Source organism: Lissotriton vulgaris, chromosome 12 (assembly GCF_964263255.1).
Source record: "Lissotriton vulgaris chromosome 12, aLisVul1.2, whole genome shotgun sequence".
Classification (NCBI taxonomy): domain Eukaryota; kingdom Metazoa; phylum Chordata; class Amphibia; order Caudata; family Salamandridae; genus Lissotriton; species Lissotriton vulgaris.
In genome coordinates this window covers 657,721,731-657,744,225 of record NC_141700.1, presented here as the reverse complement: position 1 = coordinate 657,744,225, position 22,495 = coordinate 657,721,731, and the positions used below count along the sequence as shown (strand labels likewise).

The 22,495-nt window shown below is 49.8% G+C and overlaps 1 protein-coding gene across 2 annotated transcripts in view; it reads right to left on the bottom strand.

Annotated features, from left to right (window-relative positions):
- The window catches only part of ZCCHC14 (zinc finger CCHC-type containing 14), a 749,748-nt gene that overhangs the window by 107,786 nt on the left and 619,467 nt on the right, over positions 1 to 22,495 (bottom strand). The window lies entirely within an intron of this gene.

Here is a 22,495-nt window from a genome sequence, read left to right as displayed (position 1 = left end):
CTTAAGCGTAAGAAGACGGAGAGGACAGTTATGAAGCGGCTCAAAAGGAGCGCACATCAGGTAAGTCAGAACCAGGTCCCACTTGAGGATCACGAAAGGAACAGGGGGGAACATATGAGTGATGCCCTTCAAGAACCTATTTACAATCGGGCACTTGAACAAAAAAGGCTGATCAGGTAGCCTTAAGAAGGCGGAAAGGGCAGAAAGGTAGCCCTCGATAGTGCCCAGAGCAGAGCCCTGCTGGGCAAGAGAAAGAAGGAAGAGGAGAACCTCAGAAAGGGGAGCAGAGAGTGGATCCACAGCCTTTGCTGTGCACCATGCACCAAATCTGTTCCACTTGCAGGCGTATACCAACTTTGTGGAGGGGCGCCTGGCCGCCAGAATCACATTACAAACTTCAGGAGGCAAGTCAAATGGCCTAAACTGTCGCCGCTCAATCTCCAAGCATGGAGGTGGAGACTGGACAGGTTCGGGTGGAGAACCGTCCCCTGCGGCTGTGACAGAAGGTCCTCCTGAAGAGGCAGACGAATCGGGGGATCGACAGACCTGCTGAGTAGCTCGTGATACCAGTATCTTCGTGCCCAGTCCGGAGCCACAATGATAACTTGGGCCCGGTCGCGTCTGATCTTCTTCAGCACTCTGGGCAGAAGTGGTATAGGGGGAAAGGCGTACAACAGACCGCAGCTCCACTCGAGACGAAAAGCGTCTCTGAGCGAGTGCCGCCTTGGAAATTCCAATGCGCAGAACGGATGACATTGCGCGTTCTTTTCTGTGGCGAATAGATCTAACCAAGGCTCTCCCACTGCTGAAAGAGGTCTTGCTCCACATCCGAGTTCAGACGCCATTCGTGATCCATCATGCACCGACGGCTGAGTTCGTAAGCCCTGGCGTTCAGGGAACCTGCCAGGTGTTGAACCACCAGGGTCACGCCCTGATGTTCCAGCCACTGCCAGAGGCGCAGAGCCTCCTGGCAGAGGGTCCACGACCCCACCCCGCCCTGTTTGTTGCAGTACCACATGGCAGTGGTGTTGTTCATGAACACCTGCACTACACTCCCCCGGACAGAGGGGAGGAATGCCTACAGTGCAAGCAGGATCGCCCGCAGCTCCAGAAGGTTGATGTGGAGCCGGGACTCCGCCGGAGACCAGAGGCCTCTGATCTCCGCCTCTCCCATGTGGCCCCCCAGCCCTGGAGGGACGCGTCCGTCACAACTACGTGCTCCGGTTGGGGTAGGGAGAGGGATCTGCCGCTGACCCAACCGCGGTCCGTGAGCCACCACTGCAACTGCCTGCAGTGCCCTCCGAGATCAAGACATGGTCGGACAAGTTGCCCTGAGGCTGGGCCCAATGAAATTTCAGGTCCCACTGCAGAGCCCGCATCCGTCACCTGGTGTGATGCACCAGAAGGATGCAGGAGACCATCAGCCTGAGAAGCCGCAGCGTCAACCTGACCGAGACTCGGGATAACGGCTGAGAGATCGGAATCAGAGCCTGAATATCCCGAACCCGCTGTTCGGGAGGATAAACCCAAAACTGCGCCGAGTCTAGAACTGCTCCGATGAAGAGGAGCAGTTCTGAGAGGGACACAGGTGTGACTTCGGCACATTGATGGAGAACCCCAGCAGGTGCAGGAGGTCGGCCGTAGTCTGGAGGTGGCTGATGACTGTCTGGGGCGAGCCCGCCTTCAACAACCAGTCGTCGGGGTAGGGGGAAGACTGAAACCCCTAACCTGCGCAGATGAGCTGCGATCACCGCCATCACTTTCGTGAACACCTGTGGGGCGATGGTAAGGCCGAAGGGGAGCACGGTAAACTGAAAGTGCTCGTGGCCTACCGTGAACCTCAGGTAATGCCGGTGGGCCGGCAGGACGGGGATATGAAAATAAGCGTCTTGCAAGTCCAAAGCTACCATTCAGTCTCCCGGGTCCAGGGCAGCTAAGGACTGAGCCAGTGTCAACATCTTGAACCTCTCCTTCCGGAGGAAGCTGTTGAAATTCCGCAGGTCCAAGATAGAGGGCAGGCCCCCGTTGCCCTTCTTGGGTACCAGAAAGTAGTGAAAGTAACCACCACACCCTACTTCTGGCCCAGGAACACGCTCAATGGCCCCCTTGGCCAAGAGGGCCGTAACTTCCTCTTGTAGAAGTTTCAAGTGATCCCCCGACTCGCGGTGGTACTGCGGGGGCATGGCTGGAGGGGATGCCTCGAAGGGGAGGAAGTAGCCCCTTCGGACGATTTGCAGCACCCACCTGTCCGATGTGACAGTGCGCCAGTGGAGGTGGTGATGGCGAACCCTGCGCCCCACTGGCGTCAAATGGGCCTGAAAGCTCGGACTAGGAGGGTTTTGAGGCGGATGCTGAAGGAGCAGGTGTGGACTGGCCTCGCCGTTGTCCCTGACCGCCGCCACGGCGGTTTCCACGTCCGCCACCGCGCTGGATGGTAGTCTGCGGCCCGTGGCTGCAGGACGTGTGGGGGCCCCCCTTCCTTGGCCACGAATGGAGCGAAAGGCAGCCGTTTGCTGGCGCGGGGCAGAGAGGCCCAAGGACTTGGCCGTAGACCTGGAGTCCATAAAGCGCTCAAGCGCATGGTGTGCCTTGTCGCCAAAGAGGCGACAGCCATCAAACGGCATGCCCATAAGGATGTTTTGGACATCAGCGGAAAAGTTGGCAGACCTCAACCAGGCGTGACGACGAATCACCACCATTGTTGCCATCGCTCTGCCCAGTGAGTCCGTGGTATCCAGCCCGCACTCGATGGAATACCGTGCCGCATCTCAACCCTCCGCAAGGGCTTGGGCGAGTTTAGTCCGGATCCCCTCCAGACATTGTGGCATCATGCCCGCAACCGTGTCCCACAGAGAGTGGGTGTAACGGCCCAAGAGGCACGCAGTGTTGACTGACCGCAACCCCAAACTCAGGGAGAAGAATACCTTTTTCCCGTATTGCTCATACCTCTTGGATTCCCGATCGGGGGGAGCCATCGGGAATGCGGTCTGGGAGTTAGAGGCCTGGATGACCAGGCTCTCGGGGATGGTGTGGGTGGACAGGAAGCAAGGGTCGCCCGGAGCCAGGCGGTGGCGCCTGGCCACAATACTATCTACAGGCGGACCAGTAGCGGGCTTGGACCAAGTGCCCAGAAGAACGTCTGACTAGGCCTTATTAAAAGGCAGCAGAGGCTCAGCCGAGCTTGCCTGCGCTTTAACCCTTTCGATGCTCATGACGAGCTCAGCTCGTCATGAGGCACAGTTGAGCTGTGCTGATGACGAGCTCAGCTCGTCATGAAACTATAGTATTCAAGGATTTTCAGCACAGGAGGGGAAAAGTCACAGCAGCCAAGGTGTTAAGGACCTCAGTGAGGAGGTTAGTCCTCACGGCCGCGACGGGGAGCTCAAGGCACAAGGACTTTGCAGCCCGTTTCAGCACCACACTATAGGCAGCCCCCTCCTCCGTAGCCACGGTTGGAGTGGAGACAAAACCAGTGTCGGGCGAAGTGTCCAGACCACTGGCCTCCCCAAGCTCACCTGTCCAGTCCTGAGAAGACTGGCACTCACGTGCCAGAGGGTCCTCGGACCCCTCCTAATCCTCCTCGCCACCCATCTCCTGATACTCATGGTCAAAGGATGGGGCTGGATCATAGAAATAGAAATCTCCCATTGGCGTCGAGAGCGGTGTCGAGCGACAACGTTCTGGCGCCGGACCCAAACCGAGGGTAGGATCAGGGACGAAGTCGTCCTGGGACGGCGACACCCTGGGGGCCGGCGCCGGCGAGGTGGTAATGTCGACCGGCGATGACCCGGATCCGGAACCGGATCCAGCGGGGCCCTGCGGCGTCGGGACCGAAGTCGCAGACGGCGCCTGGGCCAAAGCACCCGCTGGGGCCGAAGCACCCGGCCCGCTTGGGGACCCAGTTGGAGCCGCTTGGCCCAAAGGCGCAGCGGAACCCGACGGAGGAGTGAGCGACCTCATGGCAGTGAGGAAGGCGTCGATCTCCTCCGGCGTTGCGTTCTGCCCAGGGACCGGTGTCGCCCGAACCCCCGGCCGCGTCGCGCGAGCGGGGGGGGGGGGGGGGAGTCAGATGAGCGATGACACCTCTTCGACTTCTTGTGCCTCTTACCTGAGGACTTCGAGCCCGAAGACTAGTGGCGACTCCCGGAGCTATGATGACTCCGACCCCGCTACCGGTCCCTCAACCTCCTTCCGGACCGGGACTTCGAGCGGCGCGGGGCGGGGCTGACTGCCGGAGCTCGAATCGCATGCGGGACCGCTCCCGTCTAGCTTTGGACGTCAGGGCCCGGCAGTTGGAGAAGGACTTGTCTTCGTTGTCAGGGCCCAGACAGGTCAGGCACCGGCAATGGGGGTCGGTAACCAACATCATTTGGTTGCAATCGACGCAGGGTTTGAACGCAAGCATCCCTACCGGCACCGTCTGAGTTGTAGTGACTTCAAAAGATGATCAAAAAGGATTGAAAAAGTTAGTCAAAAATTGACTATGGGTACAACTTTTTCTGGATCTGCGCTTGCTGGCACAAAAAAAATAAGAACTGACGTCAGCGCGCGAGGGCAGCGTCTAAGTACTCCGGCGACATCATCCCGGCGCCAACGACGGAGGTGGAGCCGCAGACTACTCCTACCGACGCGCAAGGGTACTGCTACGCAAAAGTTTTCGGATCCAGTCTGACGCCTGGGGATATTCTTAAGTAAGGAATCTAATACTTACCTGTTTCTTTCAGATCCAATGTTTACATCATCTAGTAGGAATGATGGGGCTGGTATTGCCTCCGATGTTGGTGTGGTGGCACATGGAGGTTACGATGGCGAGATGGTGAATACATCTAGCGAATTTGCCCAGCTCATTCCGACCACTCCAAGGGTGGAGGGTGATAAATCCTGTTCAAGGACAGCAAGTCTAGCGTGTAACATACAACCAAATAATTTTATTTGTGGTTCAGATAACCAACCTAGTTCTGCCCCTGGGCACCCTTGTCATGGCTCCACAGTAATACATCGTGGCATGGTTACTGGCCTTCCCAGAATGGATCACAAGGCTTAACATCTCCCTCCTTCCGCCGCTCCACTGGTGGTGTTTTGAGGAATGTCCCGTCCCTACACCCCGGGCAAAAGGAATCCACTGAGCAATTAATGGAAAAAACAATGCACTGGCTCAATGTTCATATGAAGGAGGCAGGGGTAGGAGGGGCAGGGATATCTGTAACCAATTGATAATGGCTAGATGCTTGTCTTGGGTTAGACATTCTACCAAGGATGGGGGGTGGGGTTGGGGGGGTGGGTGACTGTGGTTGCCAATTTTAACAATGAACGTGTAGTTAGATTCTTATTAGAATGTCTAGGGTCCAGGGATGAAGGGCATTGTCATGGTAACATTTCTCTTCTGCCCCTAGGGTTTTTCTATAGAGCATGCTATTACTTCCCGTCAGGTGGGGGGACTCGTAGTGTCCATCACAGCGCCATAGGCCGACCCCTTTATCCTATCCTAGCCAATAGATTTGCACCCTTGTCTGGCCTAGACACCTGTGATTGACTGTTACCTGTAGAACTACTAAGAACAGAGAATATCCCAAATCAAATTGTCACTCCCCATGTGATAGATTCAGGCCCTCTGTCAGTGCCAACTAGCGGGTCGCAGGGGGTGTAGGATCAGGTACAGACAGCACAGTGTGAGGGATTAAGCCCCAGCACATTGAGGATTTTATCTTGGAACATTGCTGGTTGCTATCGAAGACTAGCTCCTCTGATTGGTCTACTTTTATGGAGTCCTATCATATTATTGCCTTTCAGGAGACCTGCTCATTGAGTACAATCTTTCAGCCAGGATATCTGGCATTTAGTAAGCCAGCAATTGAGAGTATCAAAGGGCGACCCTCAGGTGGATTAACTGTGTGGGTTAGACAACAGGCGGGTTACCGGAGAGAAGAACTAGGGACTGATAATCAGGACTTTCTGGCTATTAAAATCACCCCTGAGTATGACCCCAAGTATATAGTGATAGATGTCTATGCTAGAGGGCCGGTGAGTGGTAAGGCTTCCCCGACCATCTCCAGCCTAGATACATTTATCAAATCATTAAAAGGGTCATACAACTGGGTTATCGCAGGGGATTTCAACTGTACATTTGATCCATTTGGCTTAGAAGACGGTAGCCTTACCTGTGATGAGGATGCCATTTGGGGTGTTCCATCCTTGACACTAGCTCCTATCAAGAAATGGACAGAAGCTGCCCTGCAGTTGAAAAGTTCAACACTGGAGAGGGGGCTTCGGGCTGTCAATGGTAGATCAAGATCAGACAGTAAAGGCAACCCCACTTATTCCAACGCACAGAAAATTAGTAGGATAGATTGTTTTCTTATTAACTTGGAATTGTGGCAGAGGGTGAGGGACATGGAGGTTTTGAAAAGATTGGAGAGCGATCATGATCCCCTGATATTGTCTTTAGAGGTAAAGTCCTGTCCTCCATTGAGGGGCACTATGGATATCGTAACAGCAGATGTAATTCTGTCCAATGACTGCAGCAGGTTAAAATGGGCTAAGATTTCTGAGGGCGAGGGCACTTTGAATCGGATTAAATCAACACTTGCAGATTCTCTTACTGCCCTCTCACAACTCCACCCTAATGAGGACACTCTTCCTGCCCTCACAATAGCTCACGAGGCCTTGTTTGCTAACTTGAGATCCTTTTTTATAAAATCGCAAAAAAGAACCAATATGTTCCCTATCCACAAGTCGGCTAAGTGGTACGATGGGGCATGTAGGGTAGCTTACAGGGATCTGTCTAAAGCCATAAGGGCAGATACAATGCAGGAAGTAAGGAATTTGAGGTCAGTTTACAAATCAACCCAAATACGGGTCAAGAAGGCCTTCGACGAAAATAGATGGAGTGACTTGTTAGACGCTAGTAATGGAAAAAATTTGTGTCGATTTTGGCATCTAATCAAGTGGGATAGTGACAATCCCGGCCCGGCACCAGTCAACAATGTCCCTCCAGAGGTTTGGGTAGCACACTACCAAACCCAATTCTCATCCCCTGCAAATAGTCCTGGGCAGTATCAATGTGTGGCCCCAGAGTCAGCCTTAACATTTACCAGAGGGGACATTGAGCGTGCTCCTGATGGGGTAACCGCATGTAAGGCCTCCGGCCCGGATTGTATCCCGGCAGATATATTGAAATCTGACAGGGAGAATTGGATCAAATATATTCTTATTTTTGCGAATGGCTTGGCCAGAGGTGTCCCCATTCCGTAATCCTGGCGTGGGGCTAAAATCATCCCTTTTTACAAAAAGGGGGATTGTGCCAGCCCATCCAATTATCGGCCCATAAGCTTTATAGACACAATGCAAAAGTTGGTGGCCCGATTAGTGCTATGCAGGATTAATAGATGGATCAATGACAACTAAATTGTATCCACCTGCCAAGCAGGATTTCACTCCCATGTTAGCACTATCGATCAAGTTTTCCGATTCATGTTGATATATTGGAACACAATGATTTTAGCTGGGGGGACCTTGTACGCAGCATTTATAGATCTAAAATCTGCATTTGATCTAGTGCCCCGCAACAAGCTGTGGGACAGTCTTAAGAAACAAGGGCTGCCCGCGGAGATCTTATATTTTATTATATAATTACATGAATCTACCTAAGCCCAAGTCCGATGGGGTCAACAGGGTGAGTTAACTGAATGTTTTCCTGGGAACAAGGGAGTTCGGCAGGGGTGTGTACTCGCCCTACCCTTTTCTCATTGTTCATAAAAAATGTTCTCATACTACATCGATTATCCTACGGACGCCCCTAATCTTGCTGGATCGAGGGTTCCTCTTTTAATGTTTGCAGACGACGCTCTGATTCAGTCTAAAACTCAAGCTGGTCTGCAAAGAGCCCTCGACCACTTCAGTCTTTTTTGTAATGACCATGACCTAGTAGTCAATGTTGACAAGACTAAGTTCACGGTCTTACACAAACATAAAAATGTGAGAGCTATACTGGAAATGAACAATTCGTCCTTGCAACAAACCGACTTGTTTACATATCTGGGCGTAATTATGGGCAAAAGGATGAACTGGAAGCCACAGACGGATCGTTAGTCTTAAGGCACAACCAACTAGCAGGGGCCCTTTTAAAATAAGAAATGCGTTACTTACCTGTAACTGCAGTTATCCAGTATTATAGTCTTTCATAGATTCACATGCCTGAATCATTCCCCGTCGTCTGGATGGGAGTCCCCGGTACATAAATAAAGTAATGTCCTATAGACATATAGAGAATAGTAGGCCTAAAGGCCTCACATTAGTAACATATCCATGTCCTTTTGTAAAAAGGACCAAACTCTAGAGAAGAGCCAATCTGCTGTCACCTCCCTCTAGAACTCTTCTGGCAGGAGCCTCAGTCCCTCAGAATTTCGTACGCACTAAGCTAAGGAGGCGTGTTACCAAGAGAATTAGGTGAGTCCTTCCAGGGGAGGCGGGAGGGTTGCATGTGAATCTATGAAAGACACCAATACTGGATAACAGCAGTTACAGGTAAGTAACGCATTTCTTATCCAGTATTATGGGTGTCTTTCATAGATTCACATGCTTGAATCAGAGTAACAAGCAATGCAGAGAGCAAATTTCGGATGGTACAGTATATACAAGTCATTAGATAATAACATATCAAGCGACTAGTAACAGTCAATAGACGCCAACAACAAGAATCAGTAAAGAAATGTGCATACAAGAGAAGGATGGAGGGACGAAAGAAGGCTCACCTCAGTGAAATAGATGGCGTAGTACTGCTTGTCCCACCACTGCATCTTTCATAAGCTCTGTGTCCAGGCAGTAATGCCTAGTGAAGGTATGTGGCGACTTCCATGTTGCCGCTCTGCAAATGTCAATGATCGGCACCCCTGCAAAGAGTGCCATAGAAGTGGACATAGCTCTCGTGGAGTGGGCTCGCACCTTAGAGCGTAGTGGCTGTCCTGCTTGTTCATGACAGAAAGAGATGGCTGCAGAAATCCAGCGTGAGGTGCTCTGTTTAGTAAGTGGGAGACCCTTCCTAGGTCTGCTGTGAGCGACAAATAGCTGGTTTGACTTCCTGAACGCTTTTGTTTTGTCGATGTAAAATTTTAAGCATCGCTTGAGATCCAAGTAATGCAATGATCTCTCTGCTGCTGCACTGGGATTTGGGAAGAAGGAACGCAAAAACACAGGCTCATTCAGGTGGAAATCCGACGGAACTTTTGGGATAAACTTCGGATTGGTCCTCATGATCACCCTGTCATTTTTAAATTGCAGAAAAGGATCCTGAATTGAAAACGCCTGCAGTTCACTCACCCTCATTGCAGAGGTGAGCGCAAAAAGGAGCGCTGTCTTCCAAGAGATGTATTTCAGGTCAGCTCTGTGCACGGGCTCGCATGGATGCTTCATGAGCTGATTAAGAACTACATTCAGATGCCAGGTAGGTGGCAACATCCTTACTGGAGGGAAAGACCTGTATAATCCCTTCAAAATGTTTTGATCAACCTGTTTGATCAGAGGGATGGACCCGCTGAAGTTTTCTTATAACGGGATATTGCAGCCAAGTGGACTTTAATGGAAGAGTGGGCTAGGCCCGACTTTGCCAGATGTAACAGGTAAGGTAAAACTTGTTCCGGTGAGGAAGAGAAAGGGTGTATCCCTTCATCTGTACACCAAACACAAAACCTCTTCCATTTCAGGGAATACGTTTTGGTGGTGCTATCCGCGCGTGCTCTGGCTAGGATGTCTCTACAGTCCTGCGGAATATTCAAATTTCGAAACTCTCGGAACTCAGGAGCCAGGAGGCTAACTTGAGAGATTTCAGATCCGGATGTTGAACTTGCCGGTTGTTCATTGTGAGCAGAGACGGACACTGCTTCAGACGGATTGGCGGTTTCAGGGATAGACGGTGGAGTTCTGTGAACCAATGTTGTCTTGGCCAAGTTGGGGATATTGGAATGAGAGTACAAGGCTCCACTTTCATCTTCCTGAGGACTCTGGGAAGCATCGGGAATGGCGGAAAGGTGTACGCAAAGACGTTGCGCCATGCGATGGAAAATGCATTCCCTAGAGTCCCTGACTGTGGATGCCAACTTGCGAAGTATGGGCATTTGGCGTTGATCCTTGTAGCGAAGAGATCGATCTGTGGCGCGCCCCATCTGGAGAAGAGATCTTCTGATCTAGCTCCCACTCATGAGATGATGTTTTCTGGCTGCTCAACGAGTCGGCGAGTACATTGTCCATGCCTGGGACATATTCCGCCCATAGGGCTACATTGTTCGTTATTAGCCAGTTCCAGATTTTCTGCGACTCGCGAGAGAGTCAGCGAGCGCATCCCTCCCTGTTTGTTGAGGTAGTGCATCGTCGTAGTGTTTTCTGTCCTGACGAGCACTAGGGAGTTTTTGATCCTTGGTAGGAAAGACTGCAGGGCCAGGAAGACCGCTCTCAGCTCGAGCAGATACATATGGAGTTTCTTCTCTGCAGCTGACCATTTTCTGCTTATCTGCAGCTCCTTTAGGTAGGCTCCCCAACCTTCTAAGGATGCGTCTGTTGTGATGACATGAGGAGCTGCTGGAAGCAGGAATGTCAATCCTTGAGACAGGTTTCGTGATGACATCCACCATCGCAAAGCTTTGACCATCTGAGAAGTCACCATAATGCGGTCGTCGAATGACCCTGTGAATTGGATCCACTGCCTCGAGAGTGCCTCCTGCAGAGGACGCATCCGTAGACTGCAATGAGGGATCAAAAGAATGCACAATGACATCATCCCCAAAAGGGATTTGAAGAGGCGGCCCGTCAACACTTTGAGGCTATTCCAGACGCTAGTGCTAGGAGTTTGTTTTTCCTCTCCTGAGATGGGAATGCTTTTACAGAACTTGTGTCCAAGGTTGCACCCAGGAAGTTGATGGTTTGAGAAGGTCGTAGGGTTGATTTCTCCTGGTTGAGCATGAGACCCAGGCAATTGAAGAGACTTAGGCGTTGAAAGACCTGGACTTGTCTTCAAAGGATGGTGCCTTGATTAGCCAGTCGTCCAGATATGGAAAGACTTGATGACGAAGCTGTCTGAGATATGCCGCCACTGGGGAAAGACATTTCATGAAGATGCGGGGCGCAGACTTGAGTCCAAAGGGCAGGACGCAGAACTGGAAATGCCTGCACGCTACTGCAAATCTCAAGTACTTTTTGTGATTCTTGTGAATTGGTATATGAAAGTAAGCGTCCTGCAAGTCTAGTGACGTCATGCAATCTCACTCTTCCAGAAGATGTAAGACCTCCTGGATCGTTACCATGCAAAACGACTGCTTCTTCAGGAATCTGTTGAGGGCACCGAGGTCTAGGATTTGCCTCCATTTTCTTTCTTTTTTCTGGATCAAAAAGAAACGGGAATAAAGAACAAGTTACTTACCTTCGGTAACGCTTTTTCTGGTAGATACAATATCTGCCTGTGGATTCCTCACCTTGTGAATATCCCCCTTGCGTAAGCAACATTCGGAAATTCTTTTGTAGCCTTGCGCCGACGTGGACTCGGACGTCATAGAGACACGACATCGCTCGCGACTCCGCTGACGTCACCGACGCCTACAATAGGCCCACGCCGGCGTGATTACATCAGTTCCGCCCTTTTTTCTGTGCCATCGAGGCACACGGACGGACCAATGACAGTAGATATATACAAAGTATACACAGTACACAATAGTCAAGGCAAAACACACAGTGCAAAGCAAATGCAGGAAAGCAATTGAAACATTTCCTTGACAACAAAATAAATATACATTACAATACAACAACTCTGGCATAGAAGAGTGGACAACGGGGAGGCGGGTGGGTCAGTGAGGAATCCACAGGCAGATATTGTATCTACCAGAAAAAGCGTTACCGAAGGTAAGTAACTTGTTCTTCTGATAGATACATCTGCCGTGTGGATTCCTCACCTTGTGAATAGAGTCCCACAGCAGTCCCCACTCCCGGAGGAGGGTGTCCACTCTTCTAAACCAGGAAATCCTGAAGGACAGAGCGCGCAAAGTGGCCGTCCCTCCTGACTTCGGTATCCAAGCAGTAATGCTTCGCGAAAGTGTGGAGGGAAGACCAAGTTGCCGCTCTACAAATATCTTCAACAGGCACACCTCTAGCCAACGCAGAGGTCGAAGACTTAGCTCTTGTAGAATGAGCCCTAGTACCCTCTGGAGGTTCCTTACCGGCCAAAGAGTAGCAGATCTTAATGCAGAGAACGATCCATCTTGATAAGGTTCTTTTATGGACCGGTCTTCCCTTCTTGCAACCAGCCAACCCAACGAAAAGCTGGCCCTCCAAACGAAAATCCTTGGATCTGTCAAAGTAAAAGGAAACCGCCCTCTTAGGGTCCAGACGGTGCAGTCTCTCTTCCTCCTTAGAAGGGTGAGGGGGAGGATAAAAGGAAGGTAGGGTAATGGACTGACTCAAATGAAAGGGAGTCACCACCTTAGGCAGAAAAGCAGCCCTGGTCCTGAGAACCATTCGATCAGCATGAATGGTCAGGAAAGGGGGCTTAGAACTCAGAGCTTGAAGCTCACTTACCCTCCTTGCCGAGGTTATTGCAACGAGGAAGACTGTTTTAAAGGTAAGAAGCCTCATGGGACATTTGCGAAGAGGCTCAAACGGAGCACCCATCAGAAAGGACAAAACAAGATTTAAATCCCACTGAGGCACAATAAAAGGTGAAGGAGGGAACTTATTTGTGAGGCCCTTCAAAAATCTCAAGACCACGGGAGACTTAAAAAGACGGCTGGTCAGGCAAGCAGAGAAAAGCTGACAGCGCTGAAAGGTAGCCCTTCACAGTAGCAACAGCAAGCCCCTGCTGCGCCAGAGAAAGAGCAAACAGTAGTATATAAGATAAATGGGCTCTCACAGGGTCAATAGACTTCTCCCTACACCACTCAACAAATTTCGACCATCTATAAGAATAGATGGACTTAGTGGAGTCACGCCTGGCGGATAATATGACATCCACAACGTCAGGCGGGAGGGAAAAGGAATTCAGGTTGCCCCGCTCAATCTCCAGGCATGAAGGTGTAATGTCTGGAGGTGGGGGTGTAGAACCTGCCCCTCCATCTGAGAGAGGAGGTCTGCCCTGAGAGGGAGACTGAGCGGCCGGTGAGAGGAGAGGTGGAGAAGATCTGAGTACCACACCCTTCTTGGCCAATCCGGGGCGACCAATATAACTTGGGCCCGGTCTAGGCGAATCTTCCTCAGAACCCGAGGAATCAAGGGTATGGGAGGAAACCCGTAAAGGAGCTGACCACCCCAGCTCAACTGAAACGCGTCCCCCAAGGCTCCTTGCATCGGATACTGGAGACTGCAGAATGACGGGCAGTGAGCATCCTCGCGAGTGGCAAACAGGTCCACCCGAGGAGTCCCCCACATCTGAAAGATGCTGTGAACCACCTCCGGGTGAAGCCTCCACTCGTGGTCGGCAGAGAACTGCCGACTGAGACCGTCTGCCCGAACGTTCAGAACCCCGGCCAGATGATTTGCCATCAGACAAATCTGATGGTCCTGAACCCAGGACCAGAGACTCACTGCCTCCCTGCAGAGACACTGCGATCCCACTTCTCCCTGTTTGTTGATGTACCACATCGCGGTCGTGTTGTCCGTCAGGACTTGAACTGACTGACCGCGAAGGGAAGGGAGGAAGGCCTTGAGCGCTAAACGAATCGCCCGCAATTCTAGAAGGTTGATGTGAAGCAACCTTTCCTCTGGAGACCAAAGACCCTTGACCTCCAGATCCCCCAGATGAGCACCCCACCCTAGAGTGGATGCATCCGAAATCACCGTGGCCACCGGAGGAGGCAGATGAAAAGGCTTCCCCTGAGACAGGTTGCCTTCCACGCCCCACCAAGACAGATCCGCTGCAGTTTCTCCGGAGATCTTCACTGACTCCCTGAGATCTCCGTTGTGCTGATACCACTGCCTGCGGAGGTACCACTGGAGTGCCCTCATGTGCCAGCGTGCATGGTTGACCAGGAGAATGCAAGAAGCCATCAGACCGAGCAGGCGAAGGACCTTCAGGACCAGAACAACCGCTCCATTGAAAAATAAAGGGACCATTTCCTGTATGTCGCGAATCCTTTGAGGTGGAGGGAATGCACGACATACAGTTGTGTCCAGTACAGCACCAATGAACAGGTTGCGCTGGGAGGGCACCAGGTGAGATTTGGGTACATTTATCGAAAAACCCAACCTGTACAACAACTGGGTTGTCTCCTGCAGATGATGAAGCACAATCTCCGACGACTCCGCTTTGATCAGCCAGTCGTCCAGATAGAGGAATACAGGAATCCCCGATCTTCTGAGATGCGCCGCCACCACTGCCATCACCTTGGTGAAGACTCGAGGCGCAGTAGTAAGTCCAATCGGGAGGACCGCAAACTGATAGTGCTGCGATCCCACCGTAAAACGGAGATACTTCCTGTGCGACTTCAGGATGGGGATGTGGAAATACGCATCCTGCAAGTCGAGCGACACCATCCAGTCTTCTTCCAGCAGAGCCTGAAGAACCTGAGCAAGGGTGAGCATCTTGAATTTCTCCTGCTTCAGGTAAAAATTCAAGATCCTGAGATCCAGGATAGGACGAAGCCTGCCATCCTTCTTGGGAATCAGGAAATACCGGGAGTAGCATCCCTGACCCCTTTCCCGCTCTGGGACCACCTCTATTGCACCTTTCCTCAATAGAGTTTGGACTTCCTCCTGAAGGAGAAACAGATGTTCCTCTGAGCAATACCCTTGGCAAGGAGGGTAATTGGGAGGGAATTCCCGAAAGGGAAGGGCATACCCATTTTCTACGAGATTGAGAACCCAAAGATCTGATGTAACCGATTCCCAATCTCGTAGAAAGTGGGTAAGCCGGCCTCCCACTGGGCCTACATGATCCTGAATGGCGGATCTAGGGCTGCTTTTCTGTGGCTGGGGGGTTGGTGGAGGTAGAGGAGGAATTGGGCTGACTCCCTCGAGGACGTGCTCTCTGCTTCCCCCTGTATGATCTATACAAGGTATTCTGCTGCTGCTGCTGTTGTTGCTGTTGCTGCTGCCCTTGTCTATATGTACGAAAGGAGCGGCCAAAACCTCTAAATTTCCTGGTTGTAGAGCCTCTGACCTGAAGACCAAGAGATCTTTCCAAGGCCGCATCTGCTTTTCTCCCAAAGAGCCCCTCACCATCAAAAGGCAAATCCAATAAAGCAGACTGCACATCAGTTGAAAAATCGGATGACTTCAACAAGGCTGAACGCCTAGTGGCAACCGCTGTGCCCATGATCCTCGCCACAGAATCCGCAGTATCAAGCCCGCTTTGGATGACTTGACGGGCAGCAGCTTGAGAATCCGACAAGGCTTCCTCAAAGTCTTTTCTGCTATCCTCTGGAACCTTAGGGATTAATGAACGCATAGAGTCCATTAGAGCATGAATGTATCTACCCATAAGGCAAGTGGCATTAGTAGATTTCAGTGCCATACTAGCCGAAGAAAAAGTCTTTTTAGCTATTTGGTCCTGTTTCTTGGCCTCTTTGTCGCCAGGCACCTGCGGAAAAGCCCCAATCGACTTTTTAGAACATGCAGCCTGAATCACCAAGCTCTCAGGAGACGGGTGTGATGACAAGAATGCAGGGTCCTCAGGAGCCACCCTATACCTCCTAGCCACGTTCTTGGAAACTGCAGGCTTTTTCCATACCTCCATAATGGGTTCCTTTAAGGCTTCATTAAATGGAAGTAAAGGCTCCACTGCCTGACTTGGAGAATGAAGAACCTCAGTCAGTAAATTCGACTTAAATCCGACAGTAGGCAAAGACAAACCCAAAAGTCCAGCCGCCTTCTTCATGACTACATGATACGGTTGAACATCCCTGGCGGGAGTATCAGATCCCGAAGGCAAAGACCATTCCGGGGAAAACTCGAGACCACTTGCCTCTGCAAGGTCGTCGAAACTGCCCCCATCCAGCTCACCTTCCTCCATGTCAGAAGAAGACTCATCAACCCTCTGTTGTTCAAGCAGACGTTGAGCTTCTCTTCGAGACCTGAATTTGACTCGAAGTGCAGCCGAATCCAAAGCCGAATCCGACGGCGCCGGAGCCGACTTCGGAACCGAATCCGAGGGCTTGGAAGGAGGATCCATAGACTTGCTTGGAGCCGGTGACGTCGGAGCCGGAGTCATCGACTTCGGGCGGGCCGGCGTCGATACCGGCTACGACCCTGGTGGAGCTTGGTACTGCCAAAGCGGAGTTGGGGTTGGCATGAACGGCATGAATGGTGCCGGAGCATATGAGTGAGGAACACCCAAATTAAAGGCAATAGGACCCATGGGACCCGAAGGCGCACCAGATGGGAACCATGATCTAGAGAAAACACCATACATCGCGTTTAAAAACGCGGAAGGGTCCTGACCTGGTGTCGGGAATGGTGGATGCTCAGGATGACCACGAGGTAGGTTTGAATCTGTTTCTTTAACAGGATTCGAAGACTCTCCCTCAACAGGAGCTCCATCGGCGTCATCGGGAGTCGGAGAATGAGCCGGAGCCAGAGCCGGAGACGGAGCCGGATCCGGAACCGGAGTCGGAGAATGGGCCACCGACTCCGAAGGCGAAGCCTCACCTTCATGATCCGACACATGTGGAGGAATCACCTTCGACTTCACCCTCCTGGGAGACCTTGATCTTGAACCAGACTTATCCCCTGAATGATGACGGGATTCATGCCTCCTCGTCTTATGTTTTTTCCGAGAACCGGAAGCGTGGTCAGACAAAGACTTCGAGGCCGACGCCTCACGAGACCTCGACCTGGATCTCGACTTCGATCTCTTCGAGTGCTTCGAAGACTTTCTAACCTTACTTGCTTTAAGCTTGGCCACCAGGAGCTTCGATTCCCGCTCTCGAAGAGCCTTCGGATTCATCTTCTGGCACGATGAACAACCTTCAACGTCGTGATCCGAGCTCAAACACCATATGCAGTCTTGGTGAAGGTCCGTAACGGACATCATCTTCCCACATTCTCTACAAGGCTTAAACCCTGCCTTCTTTGTCGACATGACAATCGAGCAAAAAGGTCAGAGAATGGAGAATCGAGGAAACAAAGTAATAGGATACTAGAAGCTACAGAGTAACCCGTTAAACCGTTAGCGTCGACGACGCGGAAAAAAGGGAACTGATGTCATCACGCCGGCGTGGGCCTATTGTAGGCGTCGGTGACGTCAGCGGAGTCGCGAGCGATGTTGTGTCTCTATGACGTCCGAGTCCACGTCGGCGCGAGGCTACAAAACAATTTCCGAATGTTGCTGACGCAAGGGGGATATTCACAAGGTGAGGAATCCACACGGCAGATGTATCTATCAGAAATCCTTTTCCCCTTTGAGAAGGTGGTACCTTCTCTATTGCTCCTTTCTGCTGCATAACAGAGATTTCTCGTAGAAGCAGCCGTAGGTTTTTGTGATGCATTGGGCGAGGCGGAGTTTGTGGATGGGTGCGTATGAATTCCATAGAATGGCCGAATTGTATTAATTTAAGGACCCAACGGTCCGTAGTAATTATCTTCCAATTTTGCAGAAAATGGGTAATTTTTTTGGACTGGCTGAATAAACAAGTCATTGTCTGCGTCCGTTGTTTCTCCTTTGTCCTCTATCCCGAAAGGACGACTTTCCATACGAGGATTGTTGGCCTTGTTGCTGCTGGCGTTGCTAGTACTGGGGCCTACTCTGGTTGGAAGAGTAAGAGGACCTGTATTGAAAACCTCCTTTGTAGGAAGATTGACCTCTTCCTCTGTTTCCCCCGAAAGGACTGATTTTTATATTGGAGTGTGCCCAGGGCTCTTGCAGTGTCTGTGTCCTTTTTTTTATATTTTGTAGAGCCTCGTCAATTTTGGGGCCAAATAATAGTTGGCCGTCATATGGCATATCCAAAATCTTTGTATGCACCTCAGGACGGAATGAGGTTGCTTTTAGCCATCCTTGGCGCCTCAAAACCGCTGCTCCAGCCAGTTGGCGGAATCCTGTCATAGCAACTTCCATTGCACAGTCTACAATCTCCGATGTGGATGTTTCACCCTCCAGTAGTATTTTCTTTACATCCTCTTTGGACGAGTCAGGTAATTCAGACAGGTATGGGGCTATATCTGCCCACAATTGTCTATTATAACGCCCAAGAAATGCTAGGGCATTTGCTGCCTTGACGGTCATTGCCGGCATTGAGGAAAACCGTTTCCCAATGTTGTCCAACTTTCTTCCGTCTTTATCAGGTGGAGCCGATAAAGGAGATGAAGGATTTCTGGAGCTCTTTGGGGCCGCCTGCGTCATCACCGAATCCGGTGCCGTATTTGGAGCTTTGTACTTTTTGTCCAATCGAGGGATCACTGGCGAAACAGAGGCGGGATTCTGCATAACCTGAACGCCCTGTGTCCAAAGATAATCAATAATAGGAATTGACCTTGTTGATTTTTGAGAGGTTCCTTGAAATCGTACAGGAAACAGTCCTGCTCCTGGGAATCCATAGTAATTTGTAAGCGCTTAGTGGCCCTTTCCACCACATTATGGAAACCGCCGATGTCAACCGGTGGAGAATCCGAGGTTGCGGGCACTAGAGATGCTGGCGAAGGTATGACGTAATCCTCCCAGTCCTCATGGACAGATTGATCGTCCTGCAATTCACCTTCTTCTTGCTGTTTCTCCTCTTCTTCTTCATCAGAAGATTGAGGACCTGGCAAATCCACCCGTTCCTTTTGAATGGTTAAGGGCGGGGGTCGCGGTCTTGGTGATGGAGCTGCCGTGGAAGTTGGAGGAGCCGGCGATTCTGGGAACCTCTGCTTGTAATCCTGGATGAGGTATTGCAAATCTGTAACTAGGGATGCTGGAAGACAGACCATAGGTGTAGGTGGTGGATTAACTACCTCTTCCTGAACATCCTCCTCATCTGAGCTCTGGCATTTAACATGCAGTTCTGAGGGGCTAGTTGCCAACTGGAACATATCCCCGTCGTTATAATCCTCACCTTGAAGGAGACATGCTGGTGGCAATAGTTGCACACGGCTAGGAGAAGTTAACTCCGGGGTCAGCGTCTTTCTCGTGATCTTTAGACGCACAGAAGCTGTTTGGAAGCCAGAATCAATCCTCGTCGACAGAGTAGTGTCGACAGTTGCCATAGCCCGTGAAGCTGTCGTCGATGGGGCCGTCGTCGACGGTATAGATGTTCCTGCCGTCGACAGTGCCTTCGTCGGCGGTGTCTTCGACAACGAGGCCTTCGTTGACGGGGCTTTCGTCGACGGTGATGATCTCGTCGTCGAGGCTATCGTCGACGGGATCTTGGGCGTCGACGATGATCTCTTGATTACTACTGTAGACGATAAAGCCTCACCCGCTGTCGTCGATGGGGTCGTCGCCGTCGATGATAATGACGACAATGCCGTCGTCGTCGAGGCTGTCGTCGTCAACTTAGACACATAAGCAGGAGACACTGCTTTTTTCGTCGCTGAAGAGGTCGTCGACAATATTGTCGTCGTCGACAGTACAGGCTTCTTGAAGGTGTGAACCTCTTTCTCAGAAGCTGTTTTTGACATAGCCTCTGAAGACTTTTTTGATGTCTTTTTTTGAGGAGTGTCCAAGGGGCTAGGGGAAGCTACCCTTGGCCTTTTCAGAGATCATTTTAAGGAGATTGAAGAACATTCACTTTCCTCAGAGGAATCCAAGTTATCTCTATCTTTAAGCCTTTGGAGCCAGATTAAAAGGCGTCCTTCTCGATCTTTGAGGGTCTTAGTTGAAAAGGTTCGACATACCTGGCAGTCCTTAGCAGAATGATCTGGGTATAGGCAGTACAGGCAGTCCTTATGTTGGTCATCAATGTGTAGTCTTTTCTTACCACAAGAGCCACAGGCTCTAAAGAGACCCTTCTTTGGAGTGTCAGCCATAGTGTATAGCTTTTACTTGAGGAAAAACAGGAAAATATTCCAAAATACTGAAGAAAAAGCTGTGAAGAAACAAACCTGAGCAGAACTCAGGGGAGACTTCCTTAGCACAACATGCAGTAGAAAATCTGAGGGACTGAGGCTCCTGCCAGGAGGGTTCTAGAGGGAGGTGACAGCAGATTGGCTCTTCTCTAGAGTTTGGTCCTTTTTACAAAAGGACATGGATATGTTACCAATGTGAGGCCTTTAGCCTACTATTCTCTATATGTCTATAGGACATTACTTTATTTATGTACCAGGGACTCCCATCCCGACGACGGGGAATGATTCAGGGATGTGAATCTATGAAAAACACCCATAATACTGGATAACACGGATTATCCCAAACTAAACCAGTAGCTCTGGCTATAACTATCTATCAAGGGAAGGTCAGAGCCTCAATTATTTATGGCGCTGAACTTTCAGGCTTCGAAAATCTAGTTCCATTAGTCCAAGTATAAAACAGGTTTCTGAGGGCACTGACCGGCCTCCCACAATCGACACCACTCAGACCACTACTTGCAGATCTGGGTTGTATCTCGTTTGAGGAAGCTGCGGGCTTTAGACCTCTCGCCTATTGGCGAAGGCTTTGGACTACCCCGGAGTTAGCTCCTTATGCACAAGCAGTTAAGCACACAAGAGATGCTGACAAATCTAACAAAATCACATGGCTGCAAAAGATCAAGGCACCCTATCGGAAACCGGCCTCGTCCACCTCTGGGAGGACCCTGAAGGGAATGATTTCCCCTCAAAAACAGGTTTTAAAGCCCTATATAGGGATATGGTTATCCAAAAGTCTTTGTCTCGGGTGAACGTTTCTTCCTTAACTGGTACCTTTTGGATCACAAAATAGAATTCAGGCTGGAGGCCTACTGGGACACCATTACTAGCCCAGGTGACAGGAAACTCTACCATCAATTTAGAGTGGGCTCTCTCTTCCCCTAAAATCTTTTACTAAAAAATGGGGGACCAATCAAGACACCAAATGTTATTTCTGCCCATGTGAGGAAGAGACCTTATTGCATGTTTCATTTGTGTGCCCTGCTTACAAGGGCCCTCGTCATAAATGGCTCAAGCCGGTTTGTACTTTACTAGGCACAAGATCTTCTCAATAGTCTTTGCGTATCCTAAAAACCGATACTAGTGAAGTCATAGTTATAGGTAAGGACAAGTTCTGGAGTTGGACGTGGGCCCTTAGAAGGACTAGTTTGCAGGGGTCTACGTAACATGATAATGCTGAGTGCACTATGTTCTTAGCTTCTTCAATCTACTTGCTCATAAGAATGAAATTTGCTGCTAAAACTTTGTAATATGCATATAATGTTTCTTTTATGTTTATCTGGGTTTTTAGAGAAAAGGATATATAATTATTTTATATTCATTTTATTGCTGACATGTGCTTAGAATTTTAAAATAATTCGATGAGCTGTTTAACATCTTTTTAGGACAAGTTATTGTGTATTTGTATTGCCCTGTATTGTGCTATGTGTCTTTTATGAATATTCATGATCGAATTAAGACTAATTTGAATTTGCATAGATTTGGATTGCAGGTAAATGTGTAAAACTGACTTCCAATACAATAACTTCCCCAAATAGTGGTAAAACAATACTATATCAGGACTACAATGGAAAGATGCAAGACGATGATAGTACTTAAAGATGAAGGGAGAGAAAAATCCAGCCAGAATCACTGAAGGCTCCTAAAAAGAAAACCACAAGTCCTTGAAATAAATAAGGGTGGTTTGGAGTACATAGCACTTTTGTGTTGAAAAATGCCAATTTTTGTATTATCTTGTTAGTAGAAGAAACAGTTAAAAGTATAATTGGTGCAAATGCATAACAGCGAAATAAATAACAAATCCCAATTTGGTGTGGTCCAAACTAAAATACAGTTAAAACGAGTATTTTTGTTTTCAATCTGTGCGTTTAGAATGCCTCTTAAGCAATCGAGAAAGCAATGTTTGTAGTGTAAAAATGATCTGCCAGTGAGGAAACTCAGAAATCAAAGAGTCACAAAAAGATCATTCTGAAAACGTGGACAGATAATTCAGTACTGTGACTAAGCCATCTACACGCCTTGTAAATTAAAAATAAAATCTAAACGTGTTCCTTTAGCATCATCAAAAAGGTACAAGTTATTCGTCATACTGTACAGCGGGTGAGAGATCAGGAGAGAACATTTATGGCCAGCCCAAAATAGGTTAATCTTTAAAAGAAGCGGCATGCTTCGCCTTCCACACGCAGGCCTTGCAAGCTTTTTTTCCAAGACAATTCATTTTCAATAAGGCTTCCCCCACTAAACAAGGCAGGGATGTGGGTGGGTTTTCTGTGGTTGTAAATACCAGTACAAACAACAACAAAAATAAGAGAAGCACTTGTAATTCAGTTCATCCAGCTTGTGGGCTCTTAAACATATTAGCAAAAGGTGTTATTCCTAAATTCAGGTATTGACCACAATGGGGACAGCGACAAAAACCAGTGAGATGTACTAAGCATAAAATGAGTGTGTTCTAACCCAGCTGAGCAGAGAAAAGGTCATAGAA